Source organism: Pteropus medius, unplaced genomic scaffold (assembly GCF_902729225.1).
Source record: "Pteropus medius unplaced genomic scaffold, Ma_sr-lr_union100, whole genome shotgun sequence".
Classification (NCBI taxonomy): domain Eukaryota; kingdom Metazoa; phylum Chordata; class Mammalia; order Chiroptera; family Pteropodidae; genus Pteropus; species Pteropus medius.
In genome coordinates this window covers 11,968,072-11,992,519 of record NW_024340701.1, presented here as the reverse complement: position 1 = coordinate 11,992,519, position 24,448 = coordinate 11,968,072, and the positions used below count along the sequence as shown (strand labels likewise).

General features: G+C 41.5%; 1 long non-coding RNA gene across 1 annotated transcript; it reads left to right on the top strand.

Moving 5' to 3' along the window:
• The first annotated feature begins 1,587 nt into the window (after nt 1-1,587).
• LOC120621874 (uncharacterized) lies at nt 1,588-23,871 on the top strand. Its single transcript, XR_005658326.1, has 3 exons — nt 1,588-1,795; nt 2,257-2,297; nt 23,527-23,871. It is a non-coding gene; the product is annotated as an uncharacterized LOC120621874 (long non-coding RNA).
• Nucleotides 23,872-24,448: the final 577 nt, after the last annotated feature.

The following is a 24,448-nucleotide window of genomic DNA, read 5'->3' as shown; positions in this document are numbered from 1 at the left end:
AGAGTTATTTCTGGTGATAACTCTTATAATGGGGCAAGGCCACTAATTTAAATTCTTTAAATTCTTTAAGGTAAAAGTTTCTCCTGAGCCTGCAGGGTCTCAATAGCCTTCAGCTCAAAATAATTTACATGCCAGAGTGGCACATCTTGAGGAGGCTTGTTCCAAACACCTTCGCTAGCTACTCTTTGGTTTGCACCTCCACTTTCTTTGTATCCTTGATTGTCTGTTAATTCTTCTTTATGTTTGCCACGCTGTCATGTGCCCAGGTTCCATCCTTGGTATTAACCACTAAAGTTCTGTTTTCCTTCTTCCTTCATACCCACTCTGAGTGCCTTCTGCCCCTTCCCCACCCCATCTCCAGATCCAGGACTGGGCTCCTGTCATAGTCATGGAATCCTTGTCATGCACAACGTCATTCTTTTTCTTGGGCCCCCAGTCCAGGTGAACCTGTACATTCTGGCCATGTTTATTAAATAAATAAATTTAATATTATTATTTATTAACCTTTATTGAGCATTTACTCTAAGCTCAGACCTTCACCAAGCACTTGTATCTATCATTTCATTTAATACTCATAGCGATCTCAGAGGTAAATTATACTTTAATCTCTTTTATAAATCAGAAGATTAAATCTCTAAAATGTTAAGTAATGTGTTCAAGGCCCACAGTTTGTAATTGGCGCTGTGAGTTGTCCTTGGGCTGTCTGACTTCAGAAGCTGTGTTTCCAACCCCAGTAACTGCAAATTGCTTCTGCCACCAGCTCTGCTGCCCATCCAAGGACAAGGCTGCTGCCAACCTGCAGGCCTTTGCCAGGCCCTCTGTTTCCCTTCGGAAATCTGAGGTTGGCTTGTCTGTCACGGAAATAAGAATTACCTGAAAGATATCGGTTATTCATTTTTGTTTAATTTTTGTTCCTCCTTGTCAGCTCTAAGAAGGCAAGGACAGTGACGTGTTCTCTGCTACATCCCTAGTCTACAAAGTCAGTGGCTCACATGTAATAGGTGTCCAGTAGAGAGCTGCTGGATGACTACTGAATGAATCCCACATAGCTTCCACAGCCCTTGGACCCCACCCTCCCAGGATTAGCCCAGCTGCAGGTCCACATTCAGGCTCTGTAGCTGGGCCTGTTCTCCTGGCCGCTTGGCTTCTCGGAAGCTCTCTTTTTTTTCTGTTGCTGGGAGAAGTCTCTACTTTCCCTCCTCGCACCTTAGAAACCTCTAGATCTGTGACTGGAAACCAAAGGCTAACCTCATAATTTGTGTATCTCTTGATACCCAGGGTGATTCAGAGAGGGCCTGAGCCATGCATGCAGCATATGGCCACTCCTCCCAGCTGCCTTCTCCCAAAATACTAGCTGCCATTGATGCAGCCCCTTCTAGGATGTTGGGCTAAAGGTTTTATTACGTTACTTCATTGACTCCACTAAAAAAACTTGAGGAATAGATATTCGTATCCCTATTTCGTAGAGGAAGAATTAAAGCTCAGAGAGATGAAGTCACTTGTCCAAAATCACACAGTAAGTGGTAGAATTGGGTATTGAATCCAGAGGTTTAATTCCAAAGGTAGTTTCCTTATCTATTAAGCAAGAGTTGGAGACAGTATCAATGGGTTTGCCCTGCCCTGGAAAAGATTTCCATATCCAGAAGACAAGGAGAGAAACAAAGGGAGAGAAGTCCCACCTTGGCATTGCACCATCTCTTAATCTCTTTGGAATCTGGACTGGAGACAGCATCGGGCTCAGCATGTGGCAACTCCAGCTGCTCCCCTCTCTCACTCCCCCTGGGGGTCCCCTGAGGTATGTCATATTTCTCTCTGACATTCTTGAAATATTTTATGATTCATTCTTGGAGCATCGACTTTTTAACTCTTTTCCCATGGAATAATTTCATCTTCCTTAGCTGTAGGCCTGTGTGGAGACTCACAGAGCTTATGTGAACAAAAAAAGAGGAATATCCTTTGGTACTACATCCACTGTTCCCCCTATAAGTGTGATTTACTGGAGTCTAATAGTTTATTGGCTTGTTCTGGAGACGGTTAAGACTGGAAGGGACCTTTTTTTTCAGAGAGAGGACTTGGCTGAGGACATAGCTTAGGTTTTGCCACTTTGAGTCCCGAGTGATTTGCATTCCACCTTCATAAATCCATGATGCCTGAATTACTGTGGTTTACTAACACAAATGCAAGATAAGCCAAATTTTTCAGTTTGGTCAATGGTACTCATGCTTTCAAATAATACTTTCCTAATTCTCTTACTAGGTTGGAAAAGCTGAACTGAGTGCACCCTGGATGACAAACAAGTGAGTAAAATTTCACAAGAAGAAAATTCTCTGGGGGAAGAACTAATATATCCTGCTGAAGAGTTATAAATATTTTTTCTTTGATGCTCCTATTAACACTGTGAGAGAGACATTATTATCTTTACCCTATTGATAAAGAAGTGAGGCTCAGAGGAAGTAATTAAACTGCTTTAAGTCTCATAGCTTGTAACAGGGCCAGGATCTAAATCTAGATCAACTTCACTATAAAGCTTGAGGTCTTTTCACAATCCTACAGTCTCCAGGAGTAATACGGGTTTTATGAAGGATCGAACATCTCCAGAAGTGTGAGGACTCCTTCATCAACAGCCTGGGGAGTGATTTGTAATTTCTCAGGAGGGAAGAGGGGGGACATTGATAGTAGCTGTTACACCCCATGCCATTCCTCATGTCCCACCCCTCTGACATCATGGGTGTGCACCTCATGTCTAGAAGGCTCAACCTAGAGAGGCTCCACCCAGTGGCCCAACACTATGGAAACGAGCCCATCCTCTGGGCCCAGGGTGTCAGTACCTGCTCCCAAGACAGAGAATAAAGCCAAAGGCTGCATAACTTTTAGACCAGACATCAGAGCCCAGGACCCAGAGGTAAGTTGTTGGAGGCATCCAAGAAATTCCAGTAGTTCCATCTCAGTGACTTAAGTTTACAATTCTGTGGAATGTTCTTCAAATGGCTCCCAATAGCATTCAGAATCAAGTTTAAGCTCTTAATCCTGACATACAAGGTCTTTCCTGATCTAGTTCTTGCCCTAGCTCTGTCTCTCTTTCTCTCTCATATCATACATGTGCTCTAACCACATGAACTACCACCAATATATTGTGCCCCTGGTTTTCACAAGCTGAACTTGCTGTGTGGAACACTAGTTATTCTTTGTCTGGATAACTCCAATCTATCCTTCAAAACTCAGTGTCTCGGACATCATATCTCCTCTAGGAGGTCTTCCTGAAAGTCCAGGTCTGGATGAGACATCCATCTATCTTGTCAACACAACTATTCTCCATTATACTCCTCTGTCTGCATGTCTGCCACCTCCCTCAGCATGTGATTCCAGAGCAGGGCCTGTGTCTTAATCCACCTTGATTTCCCCAGTACCTACAGAAGATTGGTCCTAGTTTAAACCAAATATCTGGAAGAGTTTACGGGTATTTCTCATCATCAAAGTTAAAATCCTTTTTATAGCTGAGCATAAATAAAGATGATGTGAAACATTTATTTTTCTATGTCACCATCTCACATGCCAGAATCCAATACACACAGCCACTTGGGAACTGGGGGCTTTCTTCCTCACTTGTCTCTCTTCTTTTTATACACCCACTTTCCACCTATACTTCTTCCTCTCCTGCCTGGAATCTCAGCTTCAACTTGACCGGGAAGCATTAAACCTATAAAGCTTTAAGCCCTTCCAGTTCTTCAGAGTGGTACACCAACAAGCCAAATCAACATCTCTCTTCCTAATACCGATCAACTTTCTTAGTAAACCTTTAATGTATTTTTGTGCTAACACAATCTTTATATCTTTATTCTCTCTTACTAATGTCTTCTCTGCAAAGGATCTGTCTCAGGAAAAAGAATTAAGTGAGAAGGAAGTCACATATTATCTTTCATGTAAATATTTAATGTACAAAAGAATGGCTGGATGGTTGGATGGATGAATAAATGAAGAGCAGGATGTGTAGATGAATAAATAAATAAAATACCCCTAGTTAGGCCATAGCCCCTGGTACCACAGTGCTGACTATACTTTTGCTTGTTCTCTATGCATGGTCACTGTCTTGAATCCCAGGGTCCTGTCTTCAGGTATTGATTGAGATTCAATTATTTGCAGAGGCCTACCTGATGCTGATCACTGCCCCAGGCTTCCTAGTGTCTCCTAACTCAGAATTCCATAACCTTAGGCTCATCCACTTGTCACTACAACCTTCTCCTTGTAAAAGAAGTCACAGAGCAGATATTAATTCATCAACAACTACTAAGTGCCCTATTATTTGCTTTTTCTAGACTATGGCCTGCTGTCACCAGACTCCCTTGATCTCATTGTTCTACCCACCAAACTGACTATTCCCCTCAAAAATTTAAGTACCCTGTTTCCCAGCACCTGGAAAAGGTCTACCCTAAAATGGGCCCCTCCCTGTCTGGTCAACTTGACAGTTTTTAAGGCACAACATCAACAAGCCAAATCAACATTTCTCTTCCTAATACTGACCAACTTTCTTAGTAAATCTTTAATGCATTTTTGTGCTAACACAATCTTTATGTCTTTATTCTTTATTATTAATATCTTCTCTGCAAAGAATCTGTGGCAGGAAAAAGAAGACTGAGTTATGCAGGACAAAAAGTCCTTAAGGGAGCACAGAGGAGATCCTGATGGACATCAGTTTTATGAGGACAGGGTGTGATGTGAAAGGCAAGCCTTTTATCTTGCCAGGATTATGGTGACAGAAGGAAGTTCATGAAGGTGGAGTAGTGGTAGTGTAGCCACTTCTCTCATTTGCTTCTTGTCCCTGTTTTTCTTCATCCAAATTTCTACTCTTTTCCTTCCTTTCCCAAATTTTAGCTTTCAGCTTGGAATGGCCTTTGCGCTCCCTTTTGGCAAACTCCTTCAGAATTCACTGTCACCTTCCCCTAGAAGTCCTATGTTTCTCTGTCTGAGTTATGTGTGCCCTCATGTGACAGACAAGAAGCCCCGACACCCAGAACTCCCTGAAAGAAAGGGCTTGCCCAGCTGCCAGGGCTATGATCAGCAGGCCACCTCTAGCTGTTATTGGTATTGAGAAGGCAGAGGCATAAAGGCCTCACCATTTTAGCTGGATGGGAGACCTCGATGTTGGATAGTTAGCTCTCAAGCCCTTGTCTGGTTAGCTGAGGCTTGGTCAAGCCTCATCCAGGTTCAACCTTTTCCTCTGACCATGTCTGCTGCTTCTTTGCACAGGTGTCCGTCACCAATAAACACCTTGCACTCCCAAATCCATCTCAGTGTCTGCTTCTTGAGACCCCGACTGTGATATCCATTTTCAAAGAGTGTAGCACATTAGAAAACCGTGAGACTTTGAGGTGACATAAATTTGAGTTAGAATCTAGTTTTCCCACTTACTACTTGTGTGACCTCTGAGCCTCAGTTTGTTCATCTACAGGATGGAGATAGTAGTTTATATCTTATAGGACTGCTGTGGTGGTTAAATAAGTACATATAAAGTGCCATGTGCACAGTAAGTGTTCAAAACACATTAATTTTTAGTCCCTTGTGCTTCTTTTGTCACACTGCTTATCATACTCTACAGCAGCTAAAAATTCAATTGTTTCTGTTTGTTGAAGGCAGGGACTGTTTCATATTTATTATGGTGTCCTTTACACCTAGACAGATCCTGTATAGAGTGAGCTTTCATTAAGTATTTGTTCAAAATAAATTAGTATTCTGATTTTACAGATGAGGGTACCGAGCACAGAGGTCGCATCAACAATAAGTAGTAGAGCCAGAATTAAACCTATGTCTGTATTCTTCAAAGTAAAGGATTTGCTATCATAGTCTTTCATAAGTGCATGTAAAGATAGGGCCTGGCAATGCTAAAGAATTTGAATTTTATCCTGGGAACAATGGGAAACCATAACAGGTTTTAAATTTCAAAGTCATGTTTACACTTGGGGGAGATCACGAAGGGTGTAGAATGGAGGCAGACAAAGAGAGGCTCAGTCCGAAGGGATAGAGAATGTATCTATTGTCTATCACTGTGTAACAGATTACTCCCAAAATGTAGTGGCTTGAAACAACAGTATTCCTACAGGTATGGCTTATTCAGGGATGGCGTAACTGGGTATTCCATTTCAAGATCTCTTACAAGGATGTAATCAAGGTGTCAGCTCAAGTCTCAACTTGGAGCGGAGTGGTATCCAAGCTCCCTGACGTGCTTGTAGGCAGGACTCAGTCCCTTGTTGACTGTTGGTTGGAGGCTGCCATGCAGCCTCTCCATAGAGTGGCTCACAATGCGCATTTTCCTTTATCCAAGCGAGTGAGAAGAACCAGATGGAGAGAGTGATAAAAAGACAAAGGTCATATTCCTTGTAACCTCATGTTGGAAATGACATCCAATCTCTTTTGCTGTGTTCTGTTCTTTAGAAACAAGCCAGTAGGTCCAGCCTACACTCAAGAGGAGGGGATTCCATGGGGGCATAAATACAGGGCGTGGGGTGTTATGGGTTGAATTGTGTTACCTCCACCCCCAAATTCATATGTTGAAGTCCTAACCCTCAGTACCTAAGAGTGTGGTTTTATTTGGAGATAGTCTTTACAGAGATAATCAAGTTAAAACGAAGTCACTAGGGTAGGCCTTAATCCAGTGTGACTGAAGTCCTTATAAAAAGAGGACATTTGGAGACAGACATGTATACAGGGAGAATGCAAAGTGAACATTCAGATAGCCATCTATAAGCCAAGGGGAGAGGCCCGGAACAGATCCTTTCCTCACAGCCCTCAGAAAGAACTAACCTTGCCAGCACCTAAATCTCAGACTTCTAGGTCCCAGAACTGTGAGCCAATAAATTCCTGTTGCTTCAGTGTGCGTAGAGCTTTTTTATGGCAGCTCTAGCCAACTAATACAGGGGATCAGTGAGAGCCACTTCAGGAGCTGCCTATTGCCGAGGCCTAAAGTCTGTCAGGTTTAGCCTGATGCTGAGGAAGGGGGTGATCTGGATGATACAGTTAGATGAAAATCCCAGGCCTTGGTTGCTGATGGAGAGTAGGAGAGGGAAAGAAAAGGTGTCTGCTGTGCTCACCATGATTTGTACATGGTCTAGGTAATGGTAGTGAGAACTGAGGAACAGGGTTAATTAAGCGCCATTTTGAATGGAGTTCCAGTTGCCACAGGCTAAACTGCCTGTAGTTCCAATCCCAGCAGGAGAAGAGGGCTTCTTCTTCCCCAAGGCAGAGTTGTCAGGCCTCTGGAATCCCGGAGTGTCTTAGGACAGGTGAGGATGCTTCTATTCAGTGTCAAATGTTTATTAAGTTTCCATTCTTCTTAAAATTGAGAAAAGAGAGGTGAGTGATCTTCCTACCCCACAAATATGATTAGGAGCCTCCAAGCCTTCAACAACATCTGATCACTTACTGTGTAAAGTACAGGCTCCCTCACGTGGCAAGCCCAGCCCTCCACATCGTGGCTCAGGCCTTCCCCTCAGTGTATGGCCTCTCCTCACACTCCACCACCTCGGTTCCACCCTCATTGCATTTACTATTCCAGCCATATTGAATTACTCAGGCGTTCCAGTAGGACCAACCTCTATCTTAGCTATTTACTCTTTCTTCGATTCTTCCTTCTTCCTTCCTTCCTTCTTCCTTCCTTCCTTCTTCCTTCCTTTCCCTTTTCCCGCTTCTGCTTGCCCGCTCTTCCTTCCTTTCTTTTTCTCCTTCTTTCCTTTTCTCTCCTTTTCTTTCTTTCTTTCTTTCTTTTCTTTCTTTCTTTCTTTCATCTGTTTGGCTAAATTCTACCATCCCTTCACAACCAAACTGAAATGAAATGTTCCTCTATGATGACTGTCTTACTCCCCTAAGCAGTTTCTTTTCTTCTACTCCTTATTTTGTGGAAGAGAAATATGAATTCTTTTCTAGTAAACAACAAGCGCTTTGAAGGGGGGATCTTAGTCTTTTCCTTTTGTCCCCCAAGTGCCCAATACTTGGCCTATAGTAGAGCTCAATCAGTGTTAGTTGAATGAAATGAATAAAGAAACAAGTAAGTGAACAGAAGGCAATTCTTACACCCAACAAAAGGTAAGTAAACATGCAAAGTGCCAAGTGCTTTTTTCCCCTAAGTTTATAGCCAAGTACTTTTATAGTTAAATTCAAAACAAGCACAGAGAGTTTCATTTGCCGGAGAAAGTGGAGAAAAACCAAGGAAGATGTTCTCGGAAAGAAGACACTGCAGTTGTGTCTTACAGGAAGATATGTCTTCATCATGAGGGTGGGGGAAAGGCATTCGTTGCCAAGGGCATGGCATGTGTACACAGGCATAGAGGCATGGGAGAGCTCGCTCTCCAGGGAAATACACGTCTAACAGCACAGTGGAGCTGAGCAAGTGAGGAGCACAGATAGGTCGCAGGCACCCACAAAACACAAAGGGACTGGAACACCATCCTAAGAAGGGAGATGATGCCAACACTAAACACTGAACACGAAGTTGCTTATGAAGTTACACTGGAATGAGAATGGGCTGTGCCTGCTCTACCAGCCACCCCAAAGTCGTTTTCAGAATTTATGACTTTCTTTGATATTTTTATCAAATTTGAAAGACCATTTTATTGCACTTACCTATTTTCTCCTATGATTAAAAATAATAGCATGTAAACATTTTTTTAAAAAATTGGAAAATACCTTTTAAAAAAAGGAGATCTTGCATCACTGCACATAAATACAACTGTTTATATTTTCACCTGTTTCATTTTATTTATTTTTCTAAGCACAATGTGAAAAAATATAATTTTGCATCCTACAGTTTTGTCTAATAATATATCATGAATCTTTTCACATGTTATTTGAGAAAGGGACCAATTATTAAGACTCTCTCAATAGAGATGTAGGACACAAGAAGCAGATGAAGAGAAAAGTGCTGCCTTTATAATTGAAATAACATGGCTTCGGACATGCAGGTGAAAGGGCCTAATGCTGCCCTCTGAGTAAGACGTACCCACATAGCAACCAGTGCCAACAGTCTGGCCCAGCTATAGAAGCTCTGCCCATCCTTACCATACGCTCCAGCAGAGAACCAGGGGTGGTAATGGGTGGTGTCTGTGAACAGGCTGGTTCCAAAATACAGAGGGTCCAGAAAGGCCAAGCTGGGCATGCTTCATTCCTGCTCCCCAACTTGACAACAGGAGAGAGAATAAAATTCTCCCCCTCATACTTTTCTCTTCTGAGAGAAGACAGGGTTTTCTTTCCTTTCGTCAACCCCCTTTTCCTTCCTGGGCCTGGCACAGACAAAGCTAGAATAATAGGTTACATAGAGCACGTTTCAGCTTATCTCCTGTTGGAAGCCTTCTTGGACAAGCCCCCAGTCTGCCCCTGGGTTATTGTCCCTGCCATGTCCTCCAAAGCATGCTAAACTTACCTACCTCACTGGCACTTGTCTTTCAACTTTGAAATGACCTGTTGTCGCCTCTTCTACTACCCTGTTATATGAGTTGCCTAAGAGCAGAGACTCACGATTTTGCTCACCTTTGGACTCCCAGATCTTAGTGTACCCCTGGTACAGCTCCTGAATCAATCAATGCTTGAGGATGCATGAAGAACACCTCTAACTTGCCTTGTTTCGTAAACTCAGGCCCCATCCCTGGCTCTGTGGAAGTTCCTATTTCTTGTTTATTCTGTCCCTCAGTGTCACCTGTCTGGTGAGGTCAGACACTCAGGACAAGTAAGTCCAGTGACTGCGAGGGCATGGGAGCCTGTGCTGTTAGGTCAAACTCAATGAAGGAGTCTCGGGAGACCAACTGGACCGCGTGTGATGTAACCACATCTCCAGGCCTGGTATTAGACCCCTCTCATTTGGTTTTGAAAACATGTGGTTTTGTCCTTGTTCAAATATTGATTTTAAGTAACTTGAGCCTGGTAGAAAAGGCTCTGTAGAGACCAGTGGGGCTGTTTGTTGCCTTAATGACATTTCTGTGTGTTTGTATAACACGAGCTGGCAGTCTAGTTGTCGCTCCCAGTGAAGATTTATGGAACTTTACACTTTGGAAGATATTGAGGCAAACTGTTGATGAAGGCCCAGGGCATAAATCAGACCCACTAGGGCCAACAAAGGACACTTTGGAAAATTTGCCAACAGCCTCTCTCCTCGTGTGAGTGAGGGGTTTGGATTAGGTCAACTGGTTTGGGAGTGTGACCCAAAGCCCTTGGATTTCAAGGAGCTGTTGGGGGAAGGCAGAGAAGAAGAGTGGTTTTGGGTAGGATGCTGAGTAGGCAGGGTTCCACATCCTTCTAGAAATTTATTTGTTGTATAGCTTTGATTCTTACTAGATCTCCACAAGTAAAAATAAAACATCGAAAACCATAGGAGTAGAAGACTTTTGATGTGACTTTCAGATCTAAAACTCTGGTACTGAATTATCTTGGGTCCTAACAGGAAACAGATGGCTCACTCAGATGGAGTTATTGAGCAGAATGTAATGAAGGGACTATTAACAAAGGTATGAATGGAATTAAGGAACACAGACAAGGGATAGTAAGTGAAGTACTGGGGCTGTGGTAGCAGTGCCCTTAGAGCCAGAGCTGTGCTGTGGCTTACACAGAGAACTCCTTGGTGGGAGTTGAAGTCTTTGGTAGAGGGACACGGCCACTGTCAACTGTGGCCCTGCAAAAAGGAGTAGGGCACAAACACCCCGACCTCTCTTTCTTGTCCTTAGATCTCCTGAGGGTGCCTCCTATTGGCTGAACCCAACTGGAATCCAGAGAGTTGATGGAGTCCAGGAAGACTTCCAGTCCCAGAGAGACTGAGATGGAAAGTGAATTGTGGTGGTGACTAGAAACTACCCAGTTTATGTCAGGAACTTTACAGACCACTGCGGGCTGGTAGGAGGTAGAAAGCTCTGCTTCTCCTCCACCCTCTGTCTGTTGCCAACATTCAGCTGGGCATCTCACATCTTTGGCTACCTTGTTTCTGTTTTTAATCAAATGAGAGTTTGGTGACTTCTTCAAATCTTTTCCTGCGCTATGAAAAATAATACCATATCTGTCTGAACAAGGAAATGCTGGTTAGTAGAGTTTGAAGGGAAACAGTAAAAGATATTGGCTAAGAACATGGACATTGAGGTCATAGCTACTGGGTTTTGATGTTGACTCTATCTCTTAATAGCGAGGTGACTTACACAAGTTATGTCACCTCTGAGCCTCAGTTTTTCACTTGTAAAATGGAGATAATTATATTACCTTATAGTATTGAGGCAATGACAAAATATAATGTACTTAAAATAAAGTATGTGGTTAGGAATCAATTGGTAGTAGTTCTTCCCAGGAGAGCATACTCAAAAACACTCATACATACAGCAGTATTAAAGTTCTCATTCCCTATTAATCTTTACGGTATTGTCTCCTTTCTGTACTTAGGTTTTCTGGTCAAAATTTGGCAACTTGGAGGGAGTTCTCCTTGGTTTGTGCCAAAAAAATATTTAACGAGATGACCAGTATCCCTTGAGCTGACCAGATTATCTTGAAAGTTCAATGTCTGCCCTTGGGAAAGTCACCTCACCTGTCTGAGACTCAGGCCTTCCAGCCCTGCCATTCTCTGTTATAACAACAAATCGTGGCATCTTTAGGGCATGCCAAAGTGTCCTGGAGCCCCAGCGAGCACAGCAGTTTCTTTCTTCTTTTTAGGTATGTAAGTTTCAGCCAGGGCAGACTGGCCCCAGCTGTGCTCCTTGGCACCTAAAATCCCAGCTCCCATCAGAGCCAAAATAGAGAGAGCCAGGGGCACTGGTGGACCCCAGGCGACAACTTCCTCCTTATTGTATTACATGCTACTCCTGTGGGACCTGGGGAGACAAATAACCAGTTCACATCTTAGCAACTGGCCCTGGCTGTAAGTCTGCACGATTTACCTTGGCTCTCAGTGGCACTGAAAATGAGGTCATTGAAGGAGGGAGACAATGGAAAAGACCTCTGGGAGGACAGCAGTAAAACACACTGTCAGGGGCGTGGGGTCATGGGGTCCTTGGCAGCTGTCTTTGAGAGGTAAATAACTTCAAAAAGTCCTTGACTGGAAGATAAAATATGTGCTTTTATGCACACCAAAGGCCATATCTAAACTCTTATCTCATTGGATTATTTTATTGAATCAATTTCCTTATGGCACAGGAGTACGATGTGGGACAGTGAGAGGAAAGGTAATAGATTTCCAGAGCCAGACAGGGCCTATGGTGGGCTGGGTCATTAAGTTCATGCCCATCTCTTTAGTACTCTCCTCCTCACTCCCCATATGCCAGCTTCACTGGACTTCTCCCAGTTCCTCCACCCACCAAACTCAGACCTGAGACCTGCACCCTCTGAGTCCTCCTACTGGAAAGCGCTTCTTTGTTATTCTTCCCTTGGCTAAGTCCTGTCCATTCTTCAGATCTCAATTTATACTAAATTCTAGTCATTCTTCAGGGTCCTTCTCTCATTCTCCTTCTTTGTTCTTTTCTCCTTCCCGATAGCTGAAATGTAGTTGTGATCATTGGAATTTGAGCAGCCATTTTGCAACATGAGGTAGAAGTTAAAGCTATAGATGGCAGAATTGCAAGACAAAGGGAGCCTGGATCCCTGAAGTTTTCATAAAGCTGCCTACCAATTCTGAATTTTCCTCTTCTGGATTTTAAAACTTGTTAAAAATTGAGGTACAATTCATATAACATAAAATTAGCCATTATCCATTTTAAAGTGTGTTTATACTAAATCATTGGCATTTAGTATATTTACTATGTCGTGCAACGATCACCTTTATCTAGTTCCAAGATATATTAATCACCCCAAAAGGAAACACCATACCCATTAAGCTGTCATTCTCGATTCCCTCTTTCCCTCTGTCCCTGGAAACCACCAGTCTGCTTTCAGTGCCTATTATAGATATTTCATATAAATCTTACTATATGTGACCATTTGTATCTGGTTTCTTTCACGTTGCATGATGTCTCTGAGATTTATCCACACCGGGTCATGTATCAGTACTCTGTTCCTTTTCATTACTCAAAAATAGATGTATGCACAGAACCCGTTTTGTCTAGCCATCCATCGGCTGATGGACATTGGGGTTATTCTCATTTTTTGATTACTGTGAATAGCGTTGCTATGAAGCTTTGTGTACAGCATCTTTAGATTTCTTTTACACAAGGAATACATTTCTGACTATCGTTATTTGGATTTTTGTCATTCTCAACTGATCATACTTTTAGCTGATACAAGAGGTCTAGATATTACAATTTTAAAAAAACTGTATTTCTTCCTTATCTATTCTGTCTGGAAGTAGAAAGTATTAAAAAGCAGAAAGATCTATGTTATCATTTGCTCTCCACCACCATTTCCTGTGTTTCTTTGGGCCTTGGCAACTATCTATAAAATGGGAATAAACAGGTCCTTGAAAGCAGAGGTCTAAAACCAGATAATCTCTCGAGGTCTTTTGTATTGGATTCTTCAAAGTATGTTTTGAAAGGGCTTGGGGTTACAGGAAACAGCATGAAACTCATTGAAATGTCATGTCATTTTCTTTGGAACACTTTCTCTAATTTATTCCCTTCTTTGTCCTTCAGCTGGGTTTTTTTTGTTTTTTTTTGTTTTTTGCTTTTTTTCTCCCTGCCTTGAAGCACCTCTAAAACTACATTTTTCATAGTCTGTCTTAAATTTGTTGTGTACATATCTGTTTTCTTGGTAGAGCATACGATCCTTGAAAATAAGTCCTTTAAATGTAGCCTCTCTTCCAAACAGAGCAAGGCATAAAAGTCAACCATAACAACATATATTCTAGTTGTTTCCTCTCGTTCAACTTATTTTCATTTTCAAGGCCGTCTGATCCCTTGGGGCTTGATATCTGTTTTAGAATCTCTTCTAGATCTCCTTGATGAAGATATTATTCATTCAGTTGCCACTCTTGTCTCTATTCAATTCTATTTAATCACTTGAGCCACAGCTATGGCTTAGAGGCATACCATACAATAACCTTGGACCCATGGAGCTCACTCCTCCATCCCCGTCTAGGTCATAGGCTCTCAGAAAATATTAAAGAAATTCCTAAAAGAAAGACCTCAGTTGATCAAAGTTTTGTTGTTGTTTTTAACCAAGGAATAAAACCTAGAGATGAAGCCCAGTCCTGATCCTTATGGGAATCTGGGTTGAAGATGGGGAGGAAAACAATCAGAATTCTCTAATGTAAGTCTGAAGATATATTTCTAGTTTCCCTATTTATCCTAAACTAATCATCTCTCCTCCCTCCCAAATTAGTCAATTCTTGATATATACAAGGGGTATGTTAAATGAATTGAACTTGAAAACTTTTTAAAGTTAATAATAGCTAATGCACTTATTTTACAAATACTTATCACATGCCAAGCACTATGAAAATTCCTTTACATGGGTCATCTCATTTATTCCTTGCAAACCCTATGCAGTAGAAACTATCATTATTTTTAATTTATATATGAGAACATTGGAGCCTTTCGGGTAGGCCAAGTAACTTTCCCAAAGTCTCACAGCTAATAAGTAAGACACCACGGTTTCACTCAGATCATTTGATTTTAGTTTACATACAGAACCACTCTGCTATACCCAAAATGAAATTCAAATTTATGCAACTATTTCCATGCCTCCATTTTATCCATTCATCAAGCTTGTACTGAGTGTCTCTTCTTAGTCACTGCTTGGGATTAAGAGATAACTAAGACGGAGTTATATGCAGGATAATATGAAGAATTCCAACAATATTATTTCTGTCATGCCTCAATAGTCCCTAATTCTCAGCTTTGATCACAAGATATTTTTTTAATGGTGGGTTCCTTCTGAGACTTTTCATCTCTTTAATAATGAAGGAGAAATTAATATGTATAATGGGGATACTATTATTTAAGTATTCCTAAGTGTAGCTAATAATGGAACTCAAAGATATCAGGTCCTGATCCTTGAAATCTATAAATATTACCTTAAATAGCAAAGACTTCATAGATATGATTAAATTAAGGGTCTCTAGATAAGGAGAGTATCTTGGATTATCCAGGTGGATCTTAAATGCAATCCCAAGTATCCTTATAAGAGAGAGGTAAAGGAAAATTTGACTATACACAGAAGAGGAGAAGGCAATGTGACCATGGAGGTAGAGATTGGAATGATGCAGCCATACGCCAAGAAATTCAGACAGCCACCGGAAGCTGGAAAAGTCAAGGAACGAGTTCTCTCCTACAACCCCGATTTCAGACTTCTGGCCTCCAGAACTGCGAGAGAGTAAATTCCTATTTTAAGTCACCAAATTTCTGTTAACTTGTTACAGCAGCCACAGGAAACTGATACACCAAGTTACCATACTTTGCTGCTTTGATGGCCTCTAGGATTATTAGAACCCAGGACAGATACAACACACACAAAGTAGGAAACTTGCCCAGGGTCATATGACTAGCAGTCAGTGGTGCCGAGATTAAAACCTGGTTCTCACTAACTCTCCAGTTTTGCAAATCACTTTATAGTTTATAACCACTTTGACTTACTTGTCTTAAATTTTTTTTTTATGGGAACTCAGAGCAGATTTTCTTTCTTTTCTTCAAAAAGTTTTTTTTTTTTTAATTTTTATAGAGAGGGTAACAGGTTCAGTGAGGTGAAGGGATATGACTTGAGTCACAATAGAGGAGCTGATATTGGAACCCAGTTTAGGTCTTTAGATTCCCTGTTCCTGTATCCACACCTCATGGCCTGTGATGAGTTCAAATGATGGATGAGGAGGTCCTGTCATGAGCTTCCTGCCAGCCTGACTGCAGGCACCCCCAGCTTATCAGACTGACCTTTGGTTTTCCATGGCAAACCCCTGTGTTGAGGAAGCTGCCAGCAGGAGGCCAAGGCTCTTTATTGTCCTTATTTAGAATTGCTTTCACTTAAACTAGACTTGCTCTTGCAAAACATGTTTATTCTGGTTTCCTCTCCCTGCTGGCTGCCTGACCAGTGTGAGCCTAAAGAGCAGCAACTCCAGCTCTCAGCCCCGGGCCAGGCAGGGTAGGTCAGGGCAAGGAGAAAAATGTGAGATTCCAGATAAAGGACACAGGAGGGCATGATTTTCCTTCCCAAGTTGTGGGATGGACACCCTCTCTTTGGGATGTTGCAGTGGGCCCTGGGAAGAAGGTAGTAGCCATTCAAACCATACCCCAGCTGAGACTGACTACAACTTAAAATCCAAATAGTTAGAGCCACAATAATAATGGTAATGATATATTTAATAATATAGCTACTTTTTTTTCTTAAATACTTACTATAAACCAAGCATGCTACTAAATCTCTTATGTAGTTTATTTCCTTTAATCTTCAGGATATCTATATTAGACAGGTACTTTTAATAACCTTGCTTTGTAGATGATAAAACTGAGACTTAGGGAGGCTAGTGAGCCACAGAAACTGAGATTTGAAGCCAAGTCTGTTTGGGTCTAGAGTGTGTTCTCTTATACAACATTTTTCTTTGGGGATTCTCTGGTCTCACCCCTCTGTTAGAAGAATGAGGTTCAGAGAGTAAAGCGACTTGCCCAAGGTCACACAATGTGTTCCTAGCAGAGCTCGTTTTCTGGGATTCCAGAACAGTATTCTTTCTAATAGTTACCCCCATGTAAACTATAATTTAAAAAGGAAGAAAAAGCAGTTCAAGGTTTCCCACCTGACATAATTTGAAAAGCTTGTTCTCCCTTACCCATCATCCCTTCGAATTCCTTTTTTGAGCTGTTGTTGTCTTCGGGACCACACATTTTCTTCCATGAGCATTTCTGGGTATAAGTTGGCAGCGAGAGGAAAGAGAAAGCCTTGAAGTTGAAAGAGAGTGTGCCTGTCAGGTTCTTTACAAAACTTTACATGGAGAACATTTTATGAAACATGTCTCCTGGAATCATCTCATGGAAAATTCCCACTCTTCTGGGGGGTATCACCATTTTACAGGTGAGCATAGCGAAGTTCAGAGGCAGTGTGTTATTCATCCACAGAGGTAAAGGGATAGAACTGGTCTTCCAGCCTGAGTCTTCTGACTGTCTACTGACAGTGTGAAGAAACTCTGTAAACAAGCTGGGTCCCACCCAGGGTGCGGAGCTCCTTGCTTAACCATCATTTTGGCTTTTTATCATTCAGAAATGAGAATGTGTTGAAAATTCTGATCTTGCTCTGGAGAGGAGAGGTAAGAAAGAAGACTCTCAATTAAATTTTCTGAGTAGAAAGGAAGAGGGGTGATATTTGGGAAGGAAAGAAACCCAAAAAACAATTAATAAAAAAATACTTTTTCTCTCAAGTCACTCTCATGAAATCTAGAGCATATATTTCCAAATAACCTTTCTAAAGCATGTGCCATGCACAGATGGGTGTAGCCATCTTCCCAATATCTGGTCCTGTGCTGACTTCTAATGCAGATGTCAACATCTGTGTGGACAGAAGAGTCAGCAATTAAAAGAGGTGGGTGAGTGGATGGGTGGGAGGACAGGAGTATATTCCTTCCCTGGATTGGGAAGAGGTTTCTTTGTGGGGCTAGCCAGAGTGTCCATTGGATATTTGGTTCCCTTTCCTTCTCCTATTTCTTTCTTACTCTTGTTCTAATTAACCTTCATCTATGATGCTCTTTTGGGGATGTCACACTTTTTGACAAGGTTCATGGTTGGCCTTACCAAAGGCAATTATGACATCAGTTTAATTACTCATAATCTTCTGGACTCCCTCTAATTTTTTTTCTGTCTGCCTAGTGGCAAACAGTATGGTTGGCATACTCTCCCCAGAGTATGAAGGGAAGCCTTGATTTTCTCATCTTTATAATAGGCATGATAATCTTTGCCTTGCCTATCTCATATGCTATTATAAATGAAAGAAGCATGGAAACTTTAAAATCTCTAAAGTGCTAGACAAAGTGCTAAATTATTGAGCAGACTATGATCTGGAGATTTCCTTCCCCCTAATGGAAAAAAAAAAAATCCTAGATAGTTGTTAATTTAGCAAATAGTTGCTATCCAGGATCTCTTCTCTGCTTTTTGGAATAGACCACAAAGGATGGATGTGTGGGTAGTGAAGATGGGGTGATGAGTAGGAAGGTGCTTCTCCAGTTGAATCAAAGTTTATTTCCAAGTCTCAGAGCTGCCATTTGCTAGCTGTTTGTTGCTAAGCAAAGCACTTACCTCCTTTCAAGGTCCAGTTTCCCAATCTGTAAAGTGGGACTACAGTGTCTACCTCACAGGGTTTTCGTGAAACTTAATAAGAAATGAAGTCAAAGTGAGCTGCCAAGTACCGAACACCTGGTTTCTATCAGCGACTTGACATTAATGACTCTAATATCTTGGGAATCTATGCATTATTGCACTACTTTTAGAGTTAAGAGGATTGAAGCTCAGAGAAGTCAAGCAATTTGCCTGAAATCATAAATTAGAATAGCTGGAATTCTAACATCGATCTATTTATTCCAAAGTCTGGTGACTTCACACTGCCTCACTTTGCCTTTCGGTGAAATACACATTATTTAATTGCCACGAAAAAAAATGAACTTGTCATTTGAGCCCCATTTTATAGAAAGGACATTTGAAATTCAGACAGCTTAGGTTAATTGTCTAAGGTCACATAGAATGTGGCAAACTTAGCAAATGGCCAGGCCATTTTCAGCTACTATGGGTCTCTCTCCCTTTAACTGAGTTCCGTCGAGGCAGGAGTTGTCTTTTTCCACTTTGTTTTCCCTACCTTTTTTTAAAAAAGCAATAGGTCAAATTTACAGTGTGGAATGATTATCAATTAAAAACAGTAAAACTAGGTTAATGAATACAAAAATTTTAAATCAGGTATCACCCTCAGCACTCAATTTACCTGCACTATGTTTTGGTTGTTCAATTTGAAATATTTGAATCGCCCAGATGAGCAGTTGCAAGACATGCTTTTCAAAGGGCGAGCTTTGCAATCTCAGTGGGGTGAGGTTCACAAAGGGGGCAGGCAAATTTTCATTCATAACTTTGCAAAAAGACAATCTGGCAGCACACAAAGTCATTGGATAACAATCATATAATCAAAGAAATAAAAAAGATAAATGTAAATTGCATTTCATGATGAAGAAAAGAGGGTACTTCAGAGAGTAACTGGGACACAGAAAAGAAAGAGGGGGCTTCACATAGGTGCTGGGGAAAGCTCCCTTGAACAGGCAACATTTGAGGAAATAATTGAAGAGTGAGAATCATCCAGGTTTATAACCTCAGTGGCCCCTTCAAGATGCCTGGCTTCTTTTCTCAAATATGATGTCACTTGAGCAACCTTTGAAAATACTGGATCCATTTTATAGTTGAGTAGAATGAGGATATGACCATCACACACAGCTAGTTATTGACAGGCCATAATGAGGTCCCAGCAACACTCTGGCTTCAAGTCCAAGAGTCTTAACCACAACATCACACCACTCCACAGCCAGAAGGTAGAGTCATTCCTAAAACCAAACCCTCTTCCACCAGAAACCAGGGACTTGGTGCCAAGGCAGGATTTATGACCTAGTAACTGAGGACAGAAATAATTGGTCACATTAGTGCCTGGCAAGCCCAGGCTGGGCTCCACTCTGAGGGGTGGCCCAAATTGAAATCGCTGAGGCAAGTTTACTTTTCTCAGGCCAGGTGCTCTACAGTGGCCAACACAGCCCTAATGAGCTCTACATATTCAGGGCACAAGTAATTGATGGTCCAATTTAAAGTGTGCAGAGGCCACATTTCTTTCCAGGCTCTGAAGGAAAAACACCAGCTGAGGAAGAATGAAGAACTGCCTGTTCTAAGTTATTTTCCTTCTGTGGTCATTTGATCCCCAGGAAGACCGTGTCTACCCTATCAAGTGCCTGGAGAAAGGAGGCAATTACCTAGTGAAGTCAAGCAAAAAGAAAAGGACAAAATGAAAATCATGCACCAGGGTAGAGGCTCCATGCTGGAATGGATACAGCCTTAAACATACTCTGCCTCGCACAGTAGCTTGAGCTAAGGCCTTGGACCTTGGGGTCAAACTGATCTAGATTTGAAAATTAATTCAACCATCTATTTCATGTGTGACCTAGGCAAGATTTAATTTCTCTGTACCTCAGTTTGACCATTTGCTAAAAGAGAATTAAAAGCACACACTTTGGGGCAACCAAACTTAGATTTTAATCCCAGCTCTGCCACTGTGTCAAAAGGGGTAAGTTACCAAAACTCCAAAGTTAGTTTCTTCATCTCGAAAGAGAAAACGGTTATGAAGTTACCTTGGAGGATGTTGGGAGGACTTTTTGAGGTAACGCATACAATGCATTTGCACAGTGCTCAGGAAAAATCATTGTTAATTTGTCATACATCACCATTTAAACTTGAGGACAGTGGTTTTCAAAGGTTGGCCTCTGGACTAGCAGCATTAGCCTCACCTGGGGACTTGTTAGATATGAAACTTCTCAGGTCCCACATCAGTCCTACTGAACTAGAAACTCCAGGGGTAGGGCTCCATACTCTGTGTTTTAACAAACCCTCTAGAAGATTCTGGAGCATGCTAAATTTTGAGAATCTCTGCTCTATGAGGTAATAGGAAGCCACCTGAGACATTTCACTTCGTCTGTGCCTGTCTCAAGCTCCTAAGTGCCTCAGTGCCATACCCTTCAAAATGAATTCTCTGTTCATTCCTTTCTGTCCCCAAACATGGAGGAAATACTTTACTACTTAGGATTTCAAAAGGATCCCTCGCACACTAGATGACATTTTCTACATGCTTACTATATTTGAGGCATTTGATAATGGTTTTATATGGACTATTGCTGTTTATCTCTGCAATAGACCTCTATGGTAGATATTATATCTTCATTTTGCAGATAAAGAAACCAAAGCTCAGTGACACAAATTGATGAAAGGTTTACAATTAGTGAGTGGTAAGCCAGGATTCAAACCTCAGTAGTGTATTTCTAGAGCCAGTGTACTTTGTACCTGTCACATTACCTCTTTATACCACTATAAAGTACCAGGACATATAGTTTGGTGAAGAAAAGCAGTGGGGAGTATGTGAAAGTATCTTCAAGCATCTGTAGTGCAATTGTGGTCATGGATGTCTACTGGTTTGATCCTATTCCAAGCTGCGGAATATGGAACCAGTGGGAGGAAAACAGTGTGGCTTGACAGGAAGAATAAATTTTGGCAATAATCAGAATTGTTCAGAATTGTCTTACCTTATGAGGTAGTGAGCTCTCTGTCACTGAAGATGTTTGAGCACGAGCTGAGTGAACACTTGTCAAAGTGTCATCGAAGGAGGACTGGTTCCTTCCCTCCCTGCAATGCTTTGATTTTGAATGGAAATTAATGGGCAATCCTCTCTCTTGGGTGCTTTAGCCTTTGATATTTGTGAAAAAACTGGAGATGTTTCACTTACATGGAAAGAAGACCGAGGTGAGCTCCCTGGTCTGGGGAAGAGCGAATACACCTTACAGCATTCCCAAGGAGCTATATTAGAGCTATTTTCTGGTTCTCTTAGCTGAAAGGGATCTCTCTTTCTTCTGCATTCCCATATCATGTTATACTGATACCTCTCTTATAAGACTGAGTCCTGTCCCCATTGCACTACAGCCATTTAGGAATGGCTATATTTCTTCTATTAAGGAAGCAGCAAGATGTGGGTGCATGGTGGCTGATGGACCCATGGGATTATGAGAATAATCTTAACCTCTCTGAGTCTCACTTTCCTCATTTATGTAAAGGGATCAATAAAGATTCTTTAACTGAAGCTTGAAGAATTCAAGAAGCCTGAAATATGGTGTATTATACCCCATACTTCTCTCTAATCTCCCTACAGATTATAAAATGTCTTTGGTGAAAATACATTTCTGATTCATCAGGGTATATTTTCTACTGATCTTCGCTAACCTCTAACCTCTGCCTTCTCACCTGAAACATGGATATTCAATGTGTGGCACAGAACAAGCACTTATATATTTATTCAAAAATGAAAAGAAAGAAATGAGAGAGAGGAAAGAAAGAAAGAGAAAGAAAGAAAAGGAAAGGAAGGAAGGAAAGAAGGAAGGAAGGAAGGAAGGAAGGAGAGAGAGAGAGAGAGAGAAGAGAGAGAGAGAAAGAAAAGAAAGAAAGAAAGAAAGAAAGAAAGAAAAGAAAGAAAGAAAGAAAGAAAGGGAAAGAAAGAAAGAAAAGAAAGAAAGAAAGAAAAAGAATGGGAGAAAACAGTTTAATACATGAATACTCTTCCTCATTTGCTGCCCATTATCTGATAGGCACTCTGTCTGAGTGGACAATTTTCTTGGGCACCCCATGGTTTATGTGTGTTCTTGTGTCTGTGCATATGTTCTTAGAATAATTCGCAACATGCCATAATGTGAAGAGACCTATGGAAGAAGGGAGGCAACAAGAAAGAATACTTGAATTGATCTCTCCATAGGCAAGTAATTGCAGTTTTCTGGTTATTTGAGGCAGCTTACTGTGGGAAGAACTTCATCTTTGGGGTAAAAAACCTCATACATACTGATCACCATCTTGAACCCCTTTGATAAGAGCAAAATGTTTCAGATGAAGTTTTAGAAGACTTAAAAGCAGTTCTGTTTTTAAACACACCTCATATTAAACTTTCTCTACTGTGGGAAGCAGGCCAAGTAGTGGTTTTTGAAGCTTTTAAAGGCTCACTGGCCCTTCAAAAAAATGGGTGTTGTGGACATATGGTTTTAGAAGCTTTTTGAAAAGCCCCTGGGCTTGTTTTTAGAGCAAATCTTAACCTCGTAAAACATCTTAAAGGAGCCACGGAGGACCCTATCACTTGAGCCCCCTTAGAGCCCCAGGCAGCTCCTCCCAGAGATTTCCAAGCCTTTCCGAGAGCTTGATATCTGAGCCTGAGAGGACCTCCTTGAGAGGGCGTGTCCTAGGATTCAGAAGATCTAAGACCCTGGCCATCAGCGAATCACCCAAGGAGGCAGAGTTTGCTTGCCAGTGAGTGGAGACCCTAGAATCACAGACTCACAGAATCTCAGAGACGGAAAAGTACCCAAAAAGTCATCCGGTCAACTCCAATTTGAAACATACTTATAAAGAAGTGGTTCTACCTCTGCTTGTACACCTCCAGCTCCAAGAAGATCATTGGGCGTTCATTCATTCAGCACATTTGTAACTGAGTCCACATTATGTGCTCAGCGCTGTGCAAAGGCAGGAAGGAGTACAACATTTTAGAGGATATGAAAGCAGTCCAGGTGTGTAGCATAAAGGGAGAAGTCCTGTTTTAAGGCCGAGAAGTGCAGTGTGTAGGGTATGCATCACTTTGCTGTCATGTTGAGGATTTTGATCTTTAACCTGAGAGGTATTAGAAGCCTCTGAATCATTTTTGGCAGAAGCTAGGTGACCTCACACCACAGCTGCAAGTTCTTTCTCATGTTGCTAACTGTGATGGTCTGAAAATATGTCCATAATGCTCCTCCTTTCAAAAGGTGAAGCCTAATTTCCCTCCCTTGAAGGTAGATCAGTTTTATTCTAATAAATAAAATGTGGTGGAAGTGATTCTATGTGACTTTTGAGGCTCATTCTCTTCTAGGTCACTTCTGAGCTAGAATAGCTTCCCTGGCACTCTCGTTCTTAGATTGCTTGTTTTGGGAAATGTCATCCACCATGCTGTGAGGACACTCAAGCAACCTATGGAGTGGCCCACATGGAGAGAAACCGAAGCCTCCTTCCTACAACCAGCACCAAAATGCCAGCCATGACAATTAGAAGTGGATCTTCCAGCTCCAGTCAAACCGTAGAAAACTGTAGCCCCAGCTGATACCTTGACTGTAACCTCATGAGAAACTATGAGCCAGAACCGGCCAGCTAAGCTGCTCTTGAATTCTTGACCCACAGAAACTGTGAGATAATAAATGCTTACCTTTGTTTCAAATTATTTATTGACTTTGGGTAATTCGTTAAATAGCAATAGATGTCTAATTCAGTAAGGCATCTCTAAATATGGGAAGGAAAGCAGGGACTTTGGGGTCAGAGAGACTCGTATCTGTAATCTCCAACTTCCTGGTTGTTGGACTAAAGTCTTGTTACTTTACCTCCTGGAGCTCCCATTTTCTATCTGTAACACAAAATGATACCTGCAGAACTCCCCAAGATATAATACTGCATAGTCATTCTAAGTTTCCTTGCTTTCTCTCACTTCGTATTCAATTGAGACATGCCATTCTCAAAGCTGAGAAGATTTTTTTAAAGATCGTATTATCAATTGACACTGCTGAGTGTGATATCTTGAGTCCCCCTACAAAGAGAGGGTTTGAGAACTCTGTCTAAGGCTTCCTTATACCATTAAAGCACTACAGATTTTTGAGTCTATTCCCCGCTTGAGTTAATGAGTTTTATGAGTCCATCTCCTGCCATTTAAACATAATTGACTTTTATTTATTTGAAATTTATCCCTCCATCATAGTTGCATGTCTTATTTTCTTCATTTGCAATGCAATAAGGAAATAGATTTA